At 47.3% G+C, this 19,800-nt stretch overlaps 2 protein-coding genes across 32 annotated transcripts in view; one reads left to right on the forward strand and one right to left on the reverse strand.

Moving 5' to 3' along the window:
* Positions 1-19,553, reverse strand: part of LOC138434374 (protein SET-like) — a 35,163-nt gene extending 15,610 nt beyond the window's left edge. The window contains exons 1-3 of one of the 3 annotated variants that reach the window (XM_069578980.1): positions 19,344-19,553; positions 2,826-3,025; positions 2,611-2,723 (exon numbers count right to left, since the gene is read on the reverse strand). The gene's annotated coding sequence lies outside the window, so the exon portion shown is untranslated. The remainder of the gene's footprint in view (positions 1-2,610; positions 2,724-2,825; positions 3,026-19,343) is intronic. The other 2 variants (XM_069578981.1, XM_069578982.1) reach the window with 2 other exon arrangements.
* Positions 16,909-19,800, forward strand: part of CNR2 (cannabinoid receptor 2) — a 36,517-nt gene continuing 33,625 nt past the window's right edge. For 4 of the 29 annotated variants that reach the window (XM_069578978.1, XM_069578969.1, XM_069578953.1 and 1 more), the window contains exon 1: positions 17,226-17,375. The gene's annotated coding sequence lies outside the window, so the exon portion shown is untranslated. Of the gene's footprint in view, positions 17,380-17,974; positions 18,103-19,800 lie in introns of those variants that run through there. The other 25 variants (XM_069578963.1, XM_069578957.1, XM_069578976.1 and 22 more) reach the window with 16 other exon arrangements.

The raw sequence follows: 19,800 nt of genomic DNA on the forward strand, positions 1-19,800 counted from the left end.
TAAAGAATCTGCCGGCTAATGCAGGAGATGTGGTTTCAATCCCTGATCCGGGAGGATCTCACATGCAGCTAAGCCCCTGAGCCACAACTGCTGAGCCCAGGAGCCACACTCCTACTGAAGCCCACGAGCCCACGAGCCCATGGTCCACAACAAGAGAAGTGGCTGCAATGAGAAGCCTGGACAGCACAACTGGAGAGCAGCCCCCACTCGCCACAACTAGAGAAAAAGTCAGGCAGCAGCGAAGACCCAGCACAGCTAAACACCATTCCAGGCACAGAGGATGTTGTTGTTCAGTCGCCAGGTCATGTCCGACTCTTTGTGACCCCGTGGACTGAGACACACCAAGCTCCCCTCCCTCACCATCTCCCAAGGTGTGTCCAAGTTCCTGTTCATTGAATCAGTGACGCCATCCAACTGTCTCATCCTCTGTCATCTCCTTCTCCTCCTGCCCTCAATCTTTCCCAGCATCAGGGTCTTTTCCAATGAGTCAGTTCTTTGAATCAGGTGGCCAAAGTATTGGAGCTTCAGCTTCAGCATCAGTTCAGTCTCTCAGTCCTGTCCGACTCTTTGCAACCCCATGGTCTGTAGCACACCAGGCCTGTCTGTTTCTCACCAACTCCCGGAATTTATTCAAACTCATGTCCATTGAGTCAGTGATGCCATCCAACCGTCTCATCCTCTGTCATCCCCTTCTCAGCATCAGTTCTTCTAAAGAGTATTCAGTGTTGATTTCCTTTTTGATTGACTGTTTTGATCTCCTTGCTGTCCAAGAGACTGTCAAGCATCTTCTCCAGCACCACAGCTCAAAAGCATCCATTCTTCTGTGCTCTGCCTTCTTTATTGTCCAGTTCTCACATCTGTGTTTGACTACTGGAAAGACCATAGCCTTGACTATATGGACCTTTGTTGGAAACGTGATGTCTTTTGCTTTTTAACACACTGTCTAGTTTTATAGAAGGGACCAAAATAGACCCGGATCCTTGCCTTGTGGAGTTTACATTTTAGGGAAGAGAAACAGACAAATGAAAAACTAAGTCAAATAATCAGTGGATATCAGATAACGAGTGCTTTGAAGAAACAGATCAAAGCCAAGGAGAAAGGAAATCCTGAAATAAAGTAGATTTGCCTCCTGGTCTATAAGACCCTTTGAAGATTTGAGTCCAGGGCACAAAGGATGGTAGATCTGGTCTCAGCCAAATCATAGATTGCCTTCTCCCTCCTTCCTAGAGAAGACTATGCTATATTTTCACACACAATGTCATATGGATATATGATCCTTATTGCTAAGTGTTGTGAGATTTTCTTACAAATGAGAATGTATTTATCGAAAAGTTTAGTTCTATGCCTTGACTCCTTCTAGGTCTAACCAAATCCCTTCTCCTATAGATCTTCTCTGCTAGGTCACAGGTCCCACTTCTCAATCTGTTTTTATTTTTTTCTTAGATGGTTATATCTGTCAGTTCAGTTCAGTTCAGTTGCTCAGTCATGTCTGACTCTTTGTGACCCCACAGATTGTAGCACACCAGGCTTCCCTGTGGATCATCAACTCCCGGAGCTTACTCAAACTCATGTCCTTCAAGTAGGTAATTTCATCCAACCATCTCATCCTCTGTCATCCCCTTCTCCTCCTGCCTTCAGTCTTTCCCAACATCAGGGTCTTTTCAAATAAGTCAGTTCTTCCCATCAGGGGGCCAAAATATTGCAGTTTCAGCTTCAGCTTCAGCATCAGCATCTGTCAGTTAGTTGGTAGGTGTTTATTTGTCTGCTTATGTGTCTAAAACTGTGTACAGTGAAGCTTCAATACTTGAAGGTTGTTTTTCTTTTCTTTCCATTTATTCAATGAGCGCTTACTAAGTACCTACAGAAAGTCAGAGCTGGGCGGTCCATCCCGTCTTCTAATGTTATAGGGGAAGCACCTGAGGCTCTGAGTTGTTCTAGGTCACACAGCCAGGATGAGGCAGACCTAGAACTTGAACCCGATCCAGCCTTGCCTCCACTGTTGCTTCTTCAACCATCCAGGTGTTCCCCGCAAACTTTTGCTTGTGGACTGTTTTCCGTATTTCCTCATGGGTCCTGAAAGCTACTGGGAAATTGTTTATGGCACGTGTGAGAGATGGTGAGAGACTTCATTTGTGGTGGTGGTGGGCATCCTGGTAAGTGTAGGGGCCACTGCAATGGATGGTTTTCTGTTTGTTTTTTGGCTGCATTAGGTCTTCATTGCTATGTGTGGGTTTTCTCTAGTTGCGGTGATTGAGGCTACTCTTTAGTCGCAGTGTGTGGGCTTCTTACTGTGGTGGGTTTTCCTGTCGTGGAGCCCGGAGTCCAGGCTCTAGAGCTCAGGCTTCAGTGGTTGTGGTGCACGGGCTCAGTTGCCCCAAGGCATGTGGAATCTCCTTGGAACAGGGATAGAACCAGTGTCTCTGGCATTGACAGGCAGATTCTTAACCACTGAACTGCCAGGGAAGTCTTTGCAGTGGGTTTTTGCTGCAGGAGAGAGACTGGATGCAACTCTGAAAACCGTAGGGCCCACATGGGGTCTCATTGATAAGACAGCTTGTTATGTCAACCTCGAAAAACAAAGAATAAATCACAGTGATCTGTGAGACTCACCAAATTGCCCAAATGGCATCCTGTTATCTCACTGGCGCCTATCTTCTCAAAGCTGCAAGACCACCAGACTCCAGACCTCCAGCTATGTGACCATCGCTTCAGAGAATTGTTCACTGGTGGGGTGTAGGAAGGACTCCGTCAGAAAGGGAGAACGCTGGTTCTCCTTAAGAGCCAGTTACCCTCTGTTTTCCCTCTAGTAAATTTCCTTTTCTTACCTGACTGTCCGGCTCACTCTCTTTTTCTCTGCTCTCACCTTACAATGAGCAAGAGGGGAGTTATCACCAAGGGGTAGGGTGGGTGTGAGTGGATGGAGAATTACTAAGAGGAAACATCAGGAGTAAGGAGGATGGGGGTTCCGGCTAAACTGATCCAACAGGATTCTTGCTGAAGTCCAGTCAGGGTGACAAATTATCACCTGGGGGTGGTGGAGAATGAGAAATCCAATTAGATATGGAGGCAGATGGGACACAGAGGGTGAGGGATTCTAACTAAACCAACCTAGCAGGATTCTTTCTAGAACCAGACAGCAGAGATGAACATGAAAATCCAAAAGCTGAAGCCTAATTGAAAAGTCCCGGGGAGCCTGAGCAGAGTTTGGTCAAGGAGAGAATCTTCACTGCTACTCCGTTTCCAATTTAAAACCATGAAGTGTGTGTGTGTGTGTGTGTGTGTGTGTGTGTTAGCCGCTCAGTCCTGTCCGACTGTTTGGAACCCAGTGGACGGTAGCCCACCAGGCTCCTCTGTCCATGGAATTCTCCAGGTATGCTGGAGAATGGAAGAACACTGGAGTGGGGAGCCGTTTCCTCCTTCAGGGGATCTCCCGACCCAGGGATCAAACCTGCATCTCCTGCACTGCAGGCGGACTCTTTACCATCTGAGCCGCCAGAGAATCCCCAAACCGTGAAATAGTCCAGTCAACTTTCTTTTCTTCAAAGGTTCAAGGTAAATGTATCAACAGCTTCTTGAGTCAACCTTGAGTCAGGAGTGTCCAGCCAGTCGGACCCTTCGGCATCTGCCCAGAGTGGAAGCTGCCTTTGCTGACCCTAAGGTTGCTTCATCCCCAAGCCCAGCCAGTCAGGCGGCAGGAAGCGCTTCCCTCTGACCCACTTCCCTGGACCCCTGCACAGAGGTCCCGGTGCGCCTCCTGTTTGTTCAAGGAGGGGTTCTTTCTGCTCCTCCCCTGCTTTTGTGCTCTTCTGCCCTCAGCCTTCACTCTCCTCGCCCATCCTCCGCTTCTCTGAACAGGGAAATGAAAAGCGGGTTCTCTCCCCTCCCCGCTTCTGCAGGATATTTCCCCCACCACCCCCTCCAGGCTGCCTGCTCATGCCCCCTGTTCCTCGTGTCTTGCTGATCCCTCCGTGTCAGCACTTGGACCCTGAATGAGTCTTCTGCCTTTCTGACTCCTCCATAGACCTAAGCGCAGCTCTAGACACATAAGCGTAACGACTAGCTAATTGCCAGACAAAAATATAGCCATTTATGAAAAAAACAAAAGCAGGTTGAGAAGTGGAACTCCTGACCTAGCAGGGAAGACCTACAGGGGAAAGGATTTGGTTAGACCTGGAAGAAGGTGGTGGTGCTCTGCTTAGCCGCGTCTGACTCTTGTGACCCCATGGACTACATGTAGCCCATCAGGCTCCTCTGTCCATGGGATTTCCCAGCAAACATACTGGAGCCGGTTGCCATTTCCTTCCCCAGGCGATCTTCCCGACCCAGGGATCAAACCCACGTCTCTTGTGTCTCCTGCACTGGGAGGCAGGTCCTTTACCACCAGGTCTGGGAAGGAGTCCAGACCAAACGGAGAAGCAGAGGGACAGGGCGTTGCAGGCTGCTATGGCAGGATAACCAAAGATGTGGAAGCCTGGATATGCAGGAAGCTCAGAATTCCAGACCTGGATAGGAGGGCCTCTCGCAAGGGCTGTTTTTGGTGGTGTTGTTGTTTTAAGTTTTATTGGAATATAATTGCTTTACAATGTTGTGTTACTTTCTACTGTACAGCAAATGAATCAGATATATATATACACACACACATATATCCTCTCTCTTTTGGATTTCCTTCCCATTGAGGTCCCCACAGAGCCCTGAGCAGAGTCCTCTGAGCTATGCAGTCAGTTCTCATTAGTTATCTGTTATATGCATAGTATCAATAGTGTATATACTATTGGGATTGTCGATCCCAGTCTCCCAGTTCAGCCTGCCCCCCTTTCCCCTCTTGTCCATACATTTGTTCTCTACATCTCTGTCTCTATTTCCTTTTTGCAAATAAGATCACCGATACCATTTTTCTAGATTCCAAGTGCGAATATATGACATTTGTTTTTCTCTTTCTGACTTACTTTACTTGGTATGACAGTCTCTAGGTCCAACCACATCTACAAATGCCCCCAATTTTGTTCCTTTTTATGACCGAGTAACATTCCATTGTATACCACGTTTTCTTTATCTGTGCTTCTGTTAAGAGGCATTTAAGTGCTTCGGTATTCTGGCGATTGTACCTAATGCTGCGGTGAATGCTGGGGTGCGTGTGTCTTTTTGAATTACAGTTTTCTCTAGGTACATGCCCAGTGGTGGGATTGCTGGGTCATATGGTGGTTCTGTTGTCAGTTTTTAAGGAACTTCCATACTGTTCTCCACAGTAGCTGTATCAGTTTGCATTCCCACCGACCTTACAAGAGGTTTTCCCTTTCTCCACACCCTCTCCAGCATTTATTGTCTAAGAAGGGTTTGCAGATTTCAGTTTGTGACCCACTCGTGGATGATTAAAAAGTATGTTTTTGGCTACAAATAGCATTTTAAAAATAGTAGATTCAAAGAGAATAAAGGAGATTATTACTGTTACATGAAATTGATATTGTAATTTTATACACACTATATAAATATTATTTTTTGGATAGTTGGTTATTTAAATAATTAAATTACTATTTAAGCACAGTTTTTCTCTTTTACTAATACTTGCTACAAAAGCTAATGGAAAACTTGGACTATCTCAAGGACAAATATCAAGTCTCAAGTCATCCAATAATTGAAGTAATGATGTTTTGACCAGCAAACTCAATCATGGGAAGGAAATATTAGGGATGGTGGTCACTTGGATCTTCGTATCACAAATTCAGAGAGGAGCACACTCTGCACATTCAACAGCCTCACCTGATCTTGGCTTAGCCTCAGCTCCACGCAGCTCATAATTCACATGCTCTTCACCAAAGCAGAGCTCCTGGGAACAAAAGTCCTGAAGAGATGTCTGCCTCTGATTAGATCAGTCTAAGATGATCTTGCATCATTCACTTTTATTTCCCTTGGAAAGACCCACAGAACTAAAGCATATTGGGGAGCGGGAGGAAGGTCAGCTGGGCCAATATGGTATTGTGTCCTGAATGCTAATCTTTTTTTATTCTTTAATTAATTTTCATCGCCTGTTGTTGTTGCTCAGCTGCCAAGTTGTGTTTGACTCTTTTCGACCCCATGGGCTGCAACGCGGCAGGCTTCTCTGTCCTTCACTCTCTCCTGGAGTTTGCTCAAATTCATGTCCACTGATGCCATCCAACCATCTCACCCTCCACTGCCCTTTTCTCTTTTTGCCTTCAATCTTTCCCAGCATCAGGGTCTTTCCAAATGGATTGGCTGTTCACATCAGGTGGCCAAAGTATTGGAGCTTCAGCTTCAGCATCAGTCCTTCCAATGAACGTTCAGGGTTGATTTCTTTTAGGATTCACTGGTTTGAACTCCTTGCTGTCTAAGGGACTCAAGAGTCTTTTCCAGCACCACAATTTGAAAGCATCAATTCTTCAGCACTCAGCCTTCTTAATGTTCCAACTCTCACATCAGTACATGACTACTGGGAAAAACCACAGCTTTGAATATACGGATCTTTGTCGGCAAAGTGACGTCTTTGCTTTTTGATATGCTGTCTAGGTTTGTCACAGTTTTCCTTCCAAGGAGCAAGCATCTTTTAATTTCAAGGCTGCAGTCAGTCACTGTCTGCAGTGATTTTGGAGCCCAGGAAAATAAAAATCTGCTTCCATTTTCCCCCCTTCTATTTGCCATGAAGTGAAGGGACCATATGCCATGATCTTAGTTTTCTGAATGTTGAGTTTTAAGCCAGGTTTTTACTCCCCTCTTTCACCCTTATCAAGGGGCTCTTTAGTTCCTCTTCACTTTCTGCCATTAGAATGGTGTCATCTGCATATCTGAAGTTGTTGATATTTCTCCCAGCAATCTTGATTCCAGCTTCTGATTCATCCAGCCTGGTATTTCACATGATGTGCTCTGCATAGAAGTTAAATAAGCAGGAGGACAAGTACACTCTTGTAGTACTTCTTTCCCCGTTTTGAACCAGTCGGTTATTTCATGTAATGTTCTAACTGTTGCTTCTTGACCGGTATACAGGTTTCTCAGGAGACAGGTAAGGGGGTCTGGTATTCCCATCCCTAAAAATTTTTCAGTGTCTTTCCACTCCTTTTCCATCCACTCATTGGAAAAGACTCTGATGCTGGGAGGGATTGGGGGCAGGAGGAGAAGAGGACGACCAAGGATGAGATGGCTGGATGGCATCACGAACTCGATGGACGTGAGTCTGAGTGAACTCCGGGAGTTGGTGGTGGACAGGGAGGCCTGGCGTGCTGCGATTCATGGGGTCGCAGAGTTGGACATGACTGAGCGACTGAACTGAACTGAACTGAACACAGTCAAAGGCTTTAGCTTTGTCAATGAAGCAGAAGTAGATGTTTTCCGGAATTCTCTTGCTTTCTCTATGATCCAACAAATGTTGGCGATTTGATCTCTGGTTCCTCTGCCTTTTCTAAATCCAACTTGTACATCTGGAAGTTCTCAGTTCATGTACTGTTGAAGCCTAGCTTGAAGGATTTTGACCATAACATTACTAGCGTGTGAAATGAGCACGACTGTTCAGTAGTTTGAACATTCTTTGGCACTGCCCTTCTTTGGGATTGAAATGCAAGCTGACCTTTTCCAGTCCTGTGGTCATGGCTGAGTTTTCCAAATTTGCTAGCATATTGAATGCAGCACTTTAACAGCGTCATCTTTTAGCATTTTAAATAGCTCAGTTGGAATTCCATCACTTCCACTAGCTTTGTTTGTAGTAATGCTTCCTAAGGCCCACTTGACTTCACACTCCATGGTGTCTGGCTATAGGTGAGTGACCACACTACTGTGGTTATCCCAGTCATTAAGACCTCTTTTGCATAATTCTTCTGTGTATCCTTGCCACCTCTTCTTAATCTCTTCTGCTTCTGTTAAATCCTTAATATTTCTGTGCTTTTTCGTGCCATTCTTACATGAAATTTCCCTTAATGCCCTCAATTTTCTTGACAATTTTCTTCTCAATTTTCTTCTCTAGTCTTTCCCATTTATTGCTTTCCTCTACCTCTTTACATTCTTCTTTTAAGAAGACTTTGATTTTTAAAATCTCTTCTTACTATTCTCTGGAACTCTGCTTCAGTTGTTTATATCTTTCCCTTTCTCCCTTGCTTTTTTCTTCTCTCCACCCTTTTTTAGATTCCTTTTCCCATGTAGGTCATTACAGAGTATTGAGTAGAGTTCCCTGTGCTAAACAGTCCTTATTAGCCATCTATTTTATATATAGCAGTGTGTATATGTTGATTCCAATCTCCCAATGTATCCTTCCACCCTGTCCCCACCTCCCATAACCATAAGTGTGTTTTCTACATCTGTGACTCTATTTCCGTTTTATAAATAGATTCATTTATAACCCTTTTTTTAGATCCCACATACAAAATGATATCATATGACATTTTTCTGTCTTACTTCACTCAGTATGACAGTCGTTAGGACCATCCATGTTGCTGCAAATGATATTATTTCATTCTTTTTTATGGCTGAGTGTGAATGTTATAAATGTACTGGGTCATAATGCAAACTGAATTTTTCATGGGTTACAGTAAAAAAAAAAAAAAAAAAGTTAGCTCTTTACCAAAGCAGCCTGCTCGTTTCACAGATGAGGGAACTGAGGCTGCAACCCCAGGGACCAGACGCAGATCTCCCGACTCTCGATGCTCCTCCTCCACAAACCATCCCACACCTGGGCTAAGGCAGTGGGCAGAACTCAGCTCTTACACACTACGGCTCTCATTCTTTTTACCAGCCTGGGGACACTCCTTACTTATTCATCCAACACATACTTGAGGACTGGGTATTCATGCCAGGTACTGGGATAGTATGAAGTTTATAATAGGAATGTAGGATTTACTACCCGATGCTTATTTCTCTTGAGTTAACTTTCACATTTTTTGTTCCAGTTGGGGAAATTGGAGAACAATTATTCTGATTCTTGTTAAAACAGTGAGGAAGATTTAGCTCAGGAATATTGTGAGAGGAATGTTGCAGCAGAGGAGGGAGATGGGACTCACCTTCAAATACACCAAGTTCCCTACTTACGAACAAGTTCCATTCTGAGAGTGTGTTCATAAGTCCAATTTGTTCGTAAGTCCAACAGTTAGCCTAGGTACCCAACTAACACAAGCAGCTATATAGTGCTGTATAGGTTTATACTTAGCACGCAAATAATGCGTACATTAAAAAAAACACGAAAATAAGGAAAACATTTTTAATCTTACAATACCTTGAAAGATTGAAGCTGAAACTCCAATACTTCGGCCACCTGATGCGAAGAGCTGCCCTGATGCTGGGAAAAGTTGAAGGCAGGAGGAGAAGGGGACAACAGAGGATGAGATGGTTGGATGGCGTCACCAACTCAATGGACACGAGTCTGAGTAAACTCCAGGAGTCGGTGATGGACAGGGAGCCCTGGCGTGCTGCAGTCCATGGGGTCACAAAGAGTTGCACTCGACTGAGCAACTGAACTGAACTGATACCTTGAAAAGTACAGTAGTGCAGTACCACAGCTGGTATACAGGGACTGGCATCGGGTGGACAGGGAAGAAAAGTTACTGCCTGGATAAGGGAGAGGAGGTAGGAGATGGTAGAGATGAAGGATCTTCAGCAATAGGAGACCGAGGGCAAGCTGCATCTCACTCGCACCTGACATTGGTGGCACCGGTTCTGGTTCCTTGCTGGAAACAGATGCGTGTCTGCATCTTTGAAAGTGCACAGCTTGAAGGTTCATTCATAGGGGATTCACTGCACAGCAAAGGCAGCTGGGGATTTAAAGCCAAGGAACAGGGAGGGGGTGCCAATGGATGGAAAGTTACTAGGAAAAGTCCTTGAGGGCAGGGGGATTCTTGCTAAACTGATCTAATGGGATTCTTGCCAAAGGCCGTCCAAGGACTAAGACATCACGGTTGGGTGATGAGGAATTTGATAAGATATCAATGATGGGAGGATGATTTAGCCTGCTTGTTTGCTAGGACTGAGCTGGGCAGGCCTAAGGCAGGCTAGGGGCCAATATCAAGGCCAAGTTGAAAAGGGGACTCAGAGGAGGCCACCTACAGTTTTGTGGGGGATAGAGTCTTAGTGACAGCAACTGCATCTGCCTTATTTCTCTTGTGTTTGCACGTGTTCCTGATATGTCCATATGGCTTTCCATCAGTTGATAGGTGGTATTAGTACAAGGGGAGGGCTTCCCTGGTGGCTCAGACAGTAAGTCATCTGCCTCCAATGCAGGAGACCCGCCTTCCATCCTTGTGCTGGGAAGTTCCCCTGAAGAAGAGCATGGCAACCCACTCTGGTATTCTTGCCTGGAGAATCCCATGGACAGAGAAGTCTGGTGGGCTACAGTCCGTGGGGTCGCAAAGACACAACTGAGCGACTAATATACACACACACACACACACACACACACACACATTAGCGTGAGCGAAAACTGAAGTTCAAGGAAATCCAGTAACTTGATCAAAGTCACATGGCGATTCAGTGGCAGAATCAGGAATAGGTCCATCCGCTTCAAAGTCCAGAAGCAGTGGACTGCTTAACCACCGTGCTGCCCCTTGCTTCCCACTGCCAGAACCCAGCTGGAAAATGAAAATCCAGTCCTTCGCTATTGAAGACGCCAGCCACATGCAGGTCCTGGTTGGGAGCCCAGATGTCATTTGCCTTTGTTTGCACTGCTGTCTGAGCCCAGTGGTGAGAGACAAACCGAGGCTATTATTAAACTCTTTCTGGTTCCTGAGCCTGGCAGTCTCAGAGCTGCCCTCAGGCCCTGTCGACATTGTTATTTATAGAGCTGATTATTTCTGCTAGGGCTGGGCCGAGAGCCGGTGGAAATACCCGTGTGCTTCACCTGGGCACCGGAGCTCAAAGTCTGGCTCCAAACTCAGGTTCCATTGACTGACCCTCTATTTCATCTCTTCTGCCATCCTCTAGCTCTGTCTTTTTTAAACTTTCACCTAGGTGAACCTTGTCTGTGACTTCTGTTTACTTTCGTAATCAGGAAAAAAAAAAAAAGGCCCAATAAATAACCATGGTGGGGTCTGATGGATTTCAGGGACAACTGTGAATGGATGTGGAGTCACATGCCCCCTTCTTTTGAAATACAAATCCCTCGGAAAAGGGAAGAATAGTTACCCTCGGTAAGGGGATGTGCATATATCCATCTATGAGAAGTTACCAGCTATCCTCACTGGGACGGGCCAGAGAGGGAGAGGTTGGGACAACATGGAAATGCCAGAACCAGAAGGGTCCTCAGGCAGAAGTTGTCAACTGGAGGCGCACAGGATAGATCCTGCCGAAGACATGTTGTTTGTTTAAGCATGTTTGATTAAAAAAAAAAAATCTAAGAATTCCAGATTTGAGGGATCTCTCAAAAAATCATGTGGTTTGGCCACCCAGCTGAACTCCCTCCTTCAAGGAACAATCAGCAGGACTTCCATGATGGTCCAGGGGTTAAGAGCCTGCTTGGCAATGCAGGGGACACAGGTTCGATGCCTAATCCAGGAACCAAGGTCCCACCTGCCTCGGGACAACTAAGCCCATGAGCCACAACTACTGAAACCTGTGTGCCGAGAGTCTGCTCTGCAACAAGAGAAGCCACCGCAGCGAGAACCCCGTGCCCCTAACCAGAGAGTAGTCCTCACTCACCACAACTAGAGAAAGGCAGGACACAGCAAGAAGACCCAGCGCAGCCAAAATACACACATACACACATAAATTAAGAAAATAAATTTAAACAAACAAACAAAAAATCGCCCAAAAAAAAAACCAAACCCCTGCAGAGCCGAGAGCTATAGCCTCCTTTCCCCACGGCAAGGGCTCTCCAGCTGGCCACAGGCCTCCACTCTCTGACGTCACACCTATAGCCTCCTTTCCCCACGGCGAGGGCTCTCCAGCTGGCCACAGGCCTCCACTCTCTGATGTCACACCCAGTCCTCTGCCTGCCCCCATTGTGCTTTCACTACTTGCCTTGCAGCCCATCAAATTCTTAAAGGGGCCATGACCCCCCCAAACCTTAAGAGCTATATTCCAAAGATGCCGACCACCACTGCCCCTCTTACACCAGCGAAGCCTCACTAGTGGATCACGACACTTCTTCCTCCTGAGCTTAGATTCAGAATCCTTCTCAACATTATGCTTTAGGCAGCAATGACCAAAATACTGGACTTGGCCCTCAGGGTAAAATCTATTTGCCATTCCTAGAAACCCAATCATCTCATCCTCCGGAGGTGGAGACTTAAGGTCCAGAGACAGGAGGTAATTTCCCCAAGGTCTGCACAGCTTGAGAACAAGGTTGGGTAAGGATCCACATTAAGTGTCGCCCCCCCACCCCGCCGCCCCCGCACAAAGTCCATCCTAAAGGAAATCAGTCCTGAATATTCAGGACTGATGCTGAAGCTGAAACTCCATTACTTCGGCCACCTGATGCAAAGAACTGACTCCTTGGAAAAGACCCTGATGCTGGGAAAGATTGAAGGCAGGAAGAGAAGGGGATGACAGAGGATGAGATGGTTGGATGGCATCACCGACTCAGTGGACATGAGTTTGAACAAGTTTTAGGAGTTGGTGATGGACAGGGAGGCCTGGTGTGCTGCAGTCCACGGGGTCACAAAGAATTGGACACGACTGAGCAACTGAACTGATTGACTGACTTCTTTATCCATTCATCTGTCAATGGACATTTAGTTTGTTTCCATATCTTGGCTAGTGTAAATAGTGCTGTTATGAACATAGAGGGTGCATGTATCTTTTTAAATTAGAGTTTGGTCTGGATGTATGCCCAGGAGTGGGATTGCTGGATCATACGGTCACTCTAAGTTTTCCAAGAAACCACCGTATTATTTTCCATAGTGGTTGTACCAACTTGCATTCCCACCAACAGTGTAGGAGGGTTCCCTTTATCCGTATCCTCTCTAGCATTTGTCATTTGTAGACTTTTAAATGATGGCCATTTTGACATGTGAGATGGTACCTCATTGTAGTTTTAATTTGCATTTCCCTAATGACGATAAGTATCATTTCATGTGTCTATGGGCTATCTGTACAGTGTGTCTGTACTTTAATAAGCTCTCCTGGAGATGCTGATGAAGATAAATTTTGAGAAACGTTGACTGGGACCAAGTTCCTCGTTCCTGGTTGAAGAAACTGAGATCAGAAAAAGTGCTTTGACCAAGCAACATAGATTTGCCCCACACCAGAATCTAAATCCAGGTGTAGTCCAATTCCAGACCCTGCATTCAAGCCACCCCTCTATGTCAGAGAGTTTCACTTACTTTCAGCTTACACTCCCTTATTAAGTGTACAAGAGTGTCTGTCTCACAGCAGGCTTACAAACATTACTATCAAATTTTTGCCCAGTTTAACTAAGTGAGCCACTGTGTCTTAAGCATGCCCTATGCAACCACCTGGGCTTCACAGGTGGTGCTAGTGGTAAGGAATCTGCCTGCCAGTGAAGGAAGAGATGCAGGTTCGATCCCTGGATTGGGAAGATCCCCTGGAGGTGTGCATAGCGGCCCACTCTAGTTTTCTTGCCTGGAGGGTCTCATGGACAGAGGGACATGGCAGGCTACAATCCACTGGGTCACAGAGAGTTGGACTTGACTGAAGCAACTTAGCACTAAAAGGGTGCTGATAGTAAAAATTTGTAAAAGGTACACTAATCCTTTTCCATTTAACAAATGAATGTCAGGATTTTTAAAACAGAAAACAGCAATGTCTGGAGATAGCATGTTATCCCACAAGCTTACCAGAGCATCCTGGTTTCATTTCCCAGGTTGACTCAGGTGTCCTGTATATTGGAAACTGAGTCATCTAAAGGGGACAGGTGGCCTAGACATTACCAAGGCTGCTTCCCTGAGGCCTGATAGGAAAGACACCACCCAGGGAAGGTGCTATGCTGTGCTAAGTCACCTCAGTCGTGTCCAGCCCTTTGCAACTCCATGGACTGTAGCCCACCAGGCTCGTCTGTCCATGGGATTCTCCAGGCAAGAATACTGGAGGGAAGGTTCCTCTTTCAATCAGGCCCCAAACATGGCAGTGCCCTGGGCCCAGCTATGGGCAGATACATCCAGTAGATGGCAGCACCTCACAGAACAAGGGCTGGTGAAGCGGGCTGTTCACTAGGAGCAGAAAACCAACTCTTGGAACCTCCCCGGCAGGAGCACTTTGCCCTCCCTGGGGAAAAGAGAATGGACTTCCTGTGGGCCTTCCCAGCCCTGCCCAAGGTACCCAGAAGACTCGGAGATCCTGCTCTGACAGAGGAGGAAAGGCGCTTACCCACAACGCTGTTCAGTGCTGCCCAAGGTGTGGACAAGGACCGACAGCATCCCCTGGGACCAAACTCCCCTGGGAGTTTGTCAGGAATTCAGATTCTCAGCCTTCACCCCAGGGTACATAGTTAGAAACTTGGGGCGGGGTGGGCCAGCAGTCTGTTTTAACAAGCCCTTTAGATGACTCTGAAAACTGTACAAGCACCCATTTTTTTCTTTTTTCTTTTTTCTTTTAGAATATAGTTGATCAACAATGTTGTGTTCGTTTCAGGTATATACCAAAGTGATTCCATTACATATATATTAATATACATATATATTATATTCTATACATATATCTATTTTTTGGTCAAATTTTCCCATTTAGGTTATAATAGAGTATTGAGCACAGTAATGAAGAAAAAGAAACAACTTAGAGAAGAGCTCTAAAAATCTGCACAGAAATCCCCGTGAGTATTTTGCCAAGTCCTCAGCCAACATGTGTGTTTTAAAACTAGCGCTACCGTATGATCCAGCAATCCCACTCCTGGGCATATATGCAGAGAAAATCATGGTTCAAAAGGATGTCTGCACTCCAGTGTTCACAGCAGCATTATTTACAATAGCCAAGACATGGAAGCCACCTAAATGTCCACTGACAGGAGAATGGACAGAGAAGATGCAGAGCATACGTACAAGAGAGTATTATTCGGCCATTAGAACGAAATAATGCCACTTGCAGCAACACGGAGGGACCTGGGAGCTATCGCCCCAAGGGAAGAAAGTCCATGCTATCGCTTACATGTGGAATCTAGAAAAAGTGGCACCTCTCATTTCAGAAGTGGGGAAATGGAGGCCAGGCAAAGGAAGTAACTTGTTCCACAGCCAGGTAGCGGCAGAACCCGGATTCCCAGTGTTGTTTCCACCTTAGCCTCAAAACTAGCTCCCTCCTTTTCTCCAGTCATTATTCATTTCTCATAGACCCGCCTTCAGCCTGCCCTTCCACTCTCTGGGCTGCAATGGGGAGCCAGGCTTCGGCGGGGAGGGCAGCCTCCCTTTCTTCTTGATGGGGTCTCCTCAAAGCCAGGGGTCCAGGAGTCAGTGTCGTGACAGCATCTGATGGATCTTTCCTAGCTCATCCCTGGTGTTCCCCAATTCCCATGCAGACAGAAGTCTGATGTAGGCTGCAGGTGGCCCCCATGCCCCAACTACATCCTATCTCTTTTTCCCTCTTTCTTAATACCCCAGTGTCTCTTCTCATCCTTACTGTCAATTACTTGCTCCTAGGAGTGCCCCCCCCCCCGCAACACACAAGGGAAAAGTTATCAAATGAAAGGCCTTCCAGAGTGGGGTTTGCTCAGAAGGGACCTGGGCTGGGTCTAGAGCCATTTCTCAACTTCAGTGCTATTGACATGTTGAGTATGGATGTGAGAGTTGGACTATACACAAAGCTGTGTGCCAAAAAATTGATGCTTTTGAACTGCGGTGTTGGAAAAGACTCTTGGGAGTCCCTTGGACTGCGACGAGATCCAACCAGTCCATCCTAAAGGAGATCAGTCCTGATTGTTCATTGGAAGGACTGATGTTGAAGCTGAAACTCTAATACATTGGCCACCTGATAAGAAGAGCTGACTCATTTGAAAAGACCCTGATGCTGGGAAAGATTGAGGACAGGAGGAGAAGGGGATGACAGAGGATGAGATGGTTGGATGTCATCACTGACTCAATGGACATGAGACTGGGTAAACTCCGGGAGTTGGTGATGGACAGGGAGCCCTGGCATGCTGCGGTTCATGGGGTTGCAAAGAGTTGGACACAACTGAGCGACTGAACTGAACTAAGCTGGATAATCCCTGTGTCCCAAGCATTGTAGGCTGTGTATGGCATTCTTGGCCTCCACCCACTAGATGTCAGTAGGATCCCTGCCAAGTGTGACATCTTCAGATATTGCCAGATGTCCCCTCTGGGCAGAGTTGCCAAATAAAAGTATAGAATGGCCAGTTACATTTCAATTTCAGATAAGAATAATATTTCAGCAAGTGCAGGTCTCAAATATCACCATAATATAATTTTACTCGCTAAATCTATTAACTCCACCTCAGGGGCAAAATCTCCCTTCTTGAGAATTACTGGCCAAATCTAACCCTTGAGGCCTGGATTGTGAGGGGCAGTAGGTGAAAAGATCTAACGAGCTCATCAAAGGCCATTACCCCAGAAAGGCAAGAACTTTATCATACTCATCTGTGTATCCCTAGGGAGAAGCAGACTCTCATTAAATACTCTATCTGAGATAAGAGGTATGAGAAACGTTTGAACTGTATCAGGTTCAGGACTGGGCATTGGGTATACACTCCCTGCCCTCAGGGAGCCCATGGTCCAGCAGACATAAACTGAAAATGGTGTTTGATTTGACCCACTTAGCACTTTCAGATTTGACTTTATGGTCAACATTCTAAAACTGGAAGCCACTACGTAAAAGTCACTATTTCTAGTGTCTCTTAAAAGACGTGGTACATCTGCCAAATGCTTGGAACGTCTGGCAATTAGATCTGCACTCCCAGGTGGCAAGTCTTGCCTGGAGCTGAGAAATGGGTTCCCCTTTTCCCCATAGTCCCCACCACAGTCCCTCTTCCCCTGTACCAGCACCCTGCACCCATTTACATCAGTTATTTGCCTGGTGCCTGAAGGCAGTTGGATTTCAAAGCTCTGGTCTGATGGGGAAGAAGCATTAGCATAGAATGTCCTGTTAGGTGATCTGCATGAGGCTGGTACTTGATCCCCGTTTTACAGATGAAGAAACTTAGGTGTAGGGAGGTTAAGTGAATTGCTCAAGATCATGAGAGCAAGGCTGGATTGGAACCCAAATCCCAGGACCCCTGGGCCTATGCCCTGGCCAGAGATCCCCCTGAGAAGCAACTCAACTGTAAGGGCAAGAACACCGTGGCACCGGGAACCCAGAGGGGAAGTGGTGACAGGGACGGAAGACCAGAGCTCCCCACACTCACTCATCTGTGAGAAAGCAAATGCGCGAGAAAGCTGGTTTGAGGAGAGCAGCTCCAGGAGCTCTGCCTGGGCCACAGGGTCGGACCTGAGACACGCGATCACCAGGACTCAACGTCCAGCAAGGTCAGGGAGCTCAACCACCAGAAAACTGTGAGTAGATTTTGTTGTTGTTTTATTTAGGGCTTCTTCCTCATTCTAGAAAACCTGTGTTCTCATGGTACCCCTTCCCTCCAGGGTGATAAGAAGCTGGGTGGTCCTGCCTGGGGCGAGGGGATTGATGTTTCTGAGGACTCCTGAAGTTTTTCAGGACTAGCCCCTGGAAGGCTCATGGCCTGTGTGGTCCTCACCCTCTCAGCTAGGACAAGAATCAGCTCTCAGCTCCGCGTCCACCAAGGGCACACAGTGATGCTCGCAGCCTTAGAGAGCCTCGCTGTGTGCCAGGGACTGCTCCAAGGACCTTTCGTGGTTTAATTTTATTTAATCCTCACAACAGTCTGCCACTGGTGCTATTATCATTCCCCACTTTACAGACGGGGCTCAGTGACTCACCTGAAGTCACGTGGGCATTAAATGAGAGCGCTGGGCTTGAACTTAGGCATTCTGGCTCCCCGCACACTTCAGCCACTAGGCTCTCCTGCCTTACAAGGAGTAGGCTTAAATAGGAGATCATGGGCCAAGAAGGAAAAAAAAGACTAGGGCCAGAAGAGATCTTGGAAATCATCTGATGAGTCCTGGCTTCCATTGTACAGATGGGGAAACTGACGCACAGAAAGACCCAGCTTGCCCGGGGGGCATCCCAGCAGTGTAGTGTGGTCTGGTCCACTCTAGACCCAGGAGGCCAGAGATCCACTTCGCTGGAGGTTCCACTCAGCAAACAGTAGGGCTGACAAGTGTACCCCGGAGTCAGTGCCTGAGTGTGAACCCCAGTGCTGCCTCTACTAACCCTGCTGCTGCTGCTGCTAAGTTGCTTCAGTCGTGCGGCCTCAGACAAATCACCCCACTTCTCCCCAGCTCAGCTTCCTTTTCTGAGAAATTCAGACCCGAGACCATCACTCACAGGCTCGTGGGAGGGTTGATGAGATGATGCCAGCGCTGCAGTCGGCACGTGTGCTGGGCTCAGGGAGTGGCTGAGGTGGAGATTCTGACCTTCACCCCATGCACCCTGGCCCTGGACTAGAGATGAGGATGAATGCGGCTGTGGGGCTGCTTTCCCCTAGAATGGGTAGCATGTAGACACCTTCAGGGCATGAAGACCAGGATGAGGTGGAGGAGGGGCTGCGGAGGAACTGGGGGAGACCCTGGGAGGTGGCACCCTGACAACACTGGCCCCAGCTCTGTAACCACCTTCTGGCTCACCTAGAGGTGATCCCTGACCTGCCCTGAGCCCAAGCATCCACTTCTATCAATGACGCACTTCCTTTACCCTTTGGTGGGTTAAGGTCAGATTACGGTGGGAAGGGGGCTTCCCTGGTGGCTCAGATGGTAAACAATCTGCCCTCATGCAGAAGACCCAGGTTCCCTGGGTCAGGAAGATCCCCTGAGGAGGGGAATGGCAACCCACTCCAGCCTTCTTGCCTAGAAAGTTCCATGGACAGAGGAGTCAGATGTGACTGAGCATAGCACACACACAAGGTGGAAAACAGCCCAGTTCAGCTGAGCGGAGCCCTTGGTGCCAGTCTTTTCTCTTCCCTCCTCATCTTGTCGCATCTCTTCATCTTTCTCCCTGATCTCAGATGTTCATAAAAGGTTCTTTTATACATTCTTACTAAAGCACATTCAATAGGACTCCAAGCCCCCATCCTACTGAGCAAGTCAGAAAGTGCATCTCAGTGTGAGGTGAGCTGTCCCCTCCCCTACTCCTCACCCTTAGGGTCACTTACGAGCACAGAGTGAGAGAAGCCGCCTGGGCTCCTCCTATGATGAACACCCCCTGTCCAAAGGGGTTTGATCCCCTGAAGTCCAGCCCTCCTCCTTTCCCCTGTATGCCTGGAGCCCAGATTCTTTGCCAAGGCTGGAATGCCCTGTGTCTTGGGTTCACCCTCCAGGGTATGCCACCCGGCAACTTCCCCCAGAGGTCCTGCCATCGCCCCAAGGTACTTCCAGGCCCCCAGCACTCACAGGACTCGTGACCTCGGGTGCTTTCCCTGTGTGGGGGCACCTCCTTTTTCCTTGGCCTTCGATCGCAGGTGCAGGCTCTTCTCTCTCCACCCATGGGACACGAGCTTAACCTTCTCACTGAGCTTAGGTATTTTTTTTTTTACAAAGGACAGGAAGAAGGGCTTTCTTCAAACAGCTTCTGCTTTCTGCCCCTGCCCCTGCAAAAAGTCCCCGAGCCGGGAGACACCAAGGGCACTCTTTGAAGGGAAATAGGTTGCATTACCTTATAGAGAAGGAAAACCAAGCCTCAAGAGCAATGGGGAGTCACTCAAGGTCACATGGCCAAGGAGAAGAAGAGCCAGGGTCAAGTCCTGCGCCGTGGGCTCCAAAGCTGTGCTGTCGATCACTGAACCTAAGGTTCAGTGGAGGACCCAAGTCTCCCTCACCAATCAGCCAGACGACCTTGGCTGACTCACAT

Source organism: Ovis canadensis, chromosome 2 (assembly GCF_042477335.2).
Source record: "Ovis canadensis isolate MfBH-ARS-UI-01 breed Bighorn chromosome 2, ARS-UI_OviCan_v2, whole genome shotgun sequence".
NCBI classification, from domain to species: Eukaryota; Metazoa; Chordata; class Mammalia; order Artiodactyla; family Bovidae; genus Ovis; species Ovis canadensis.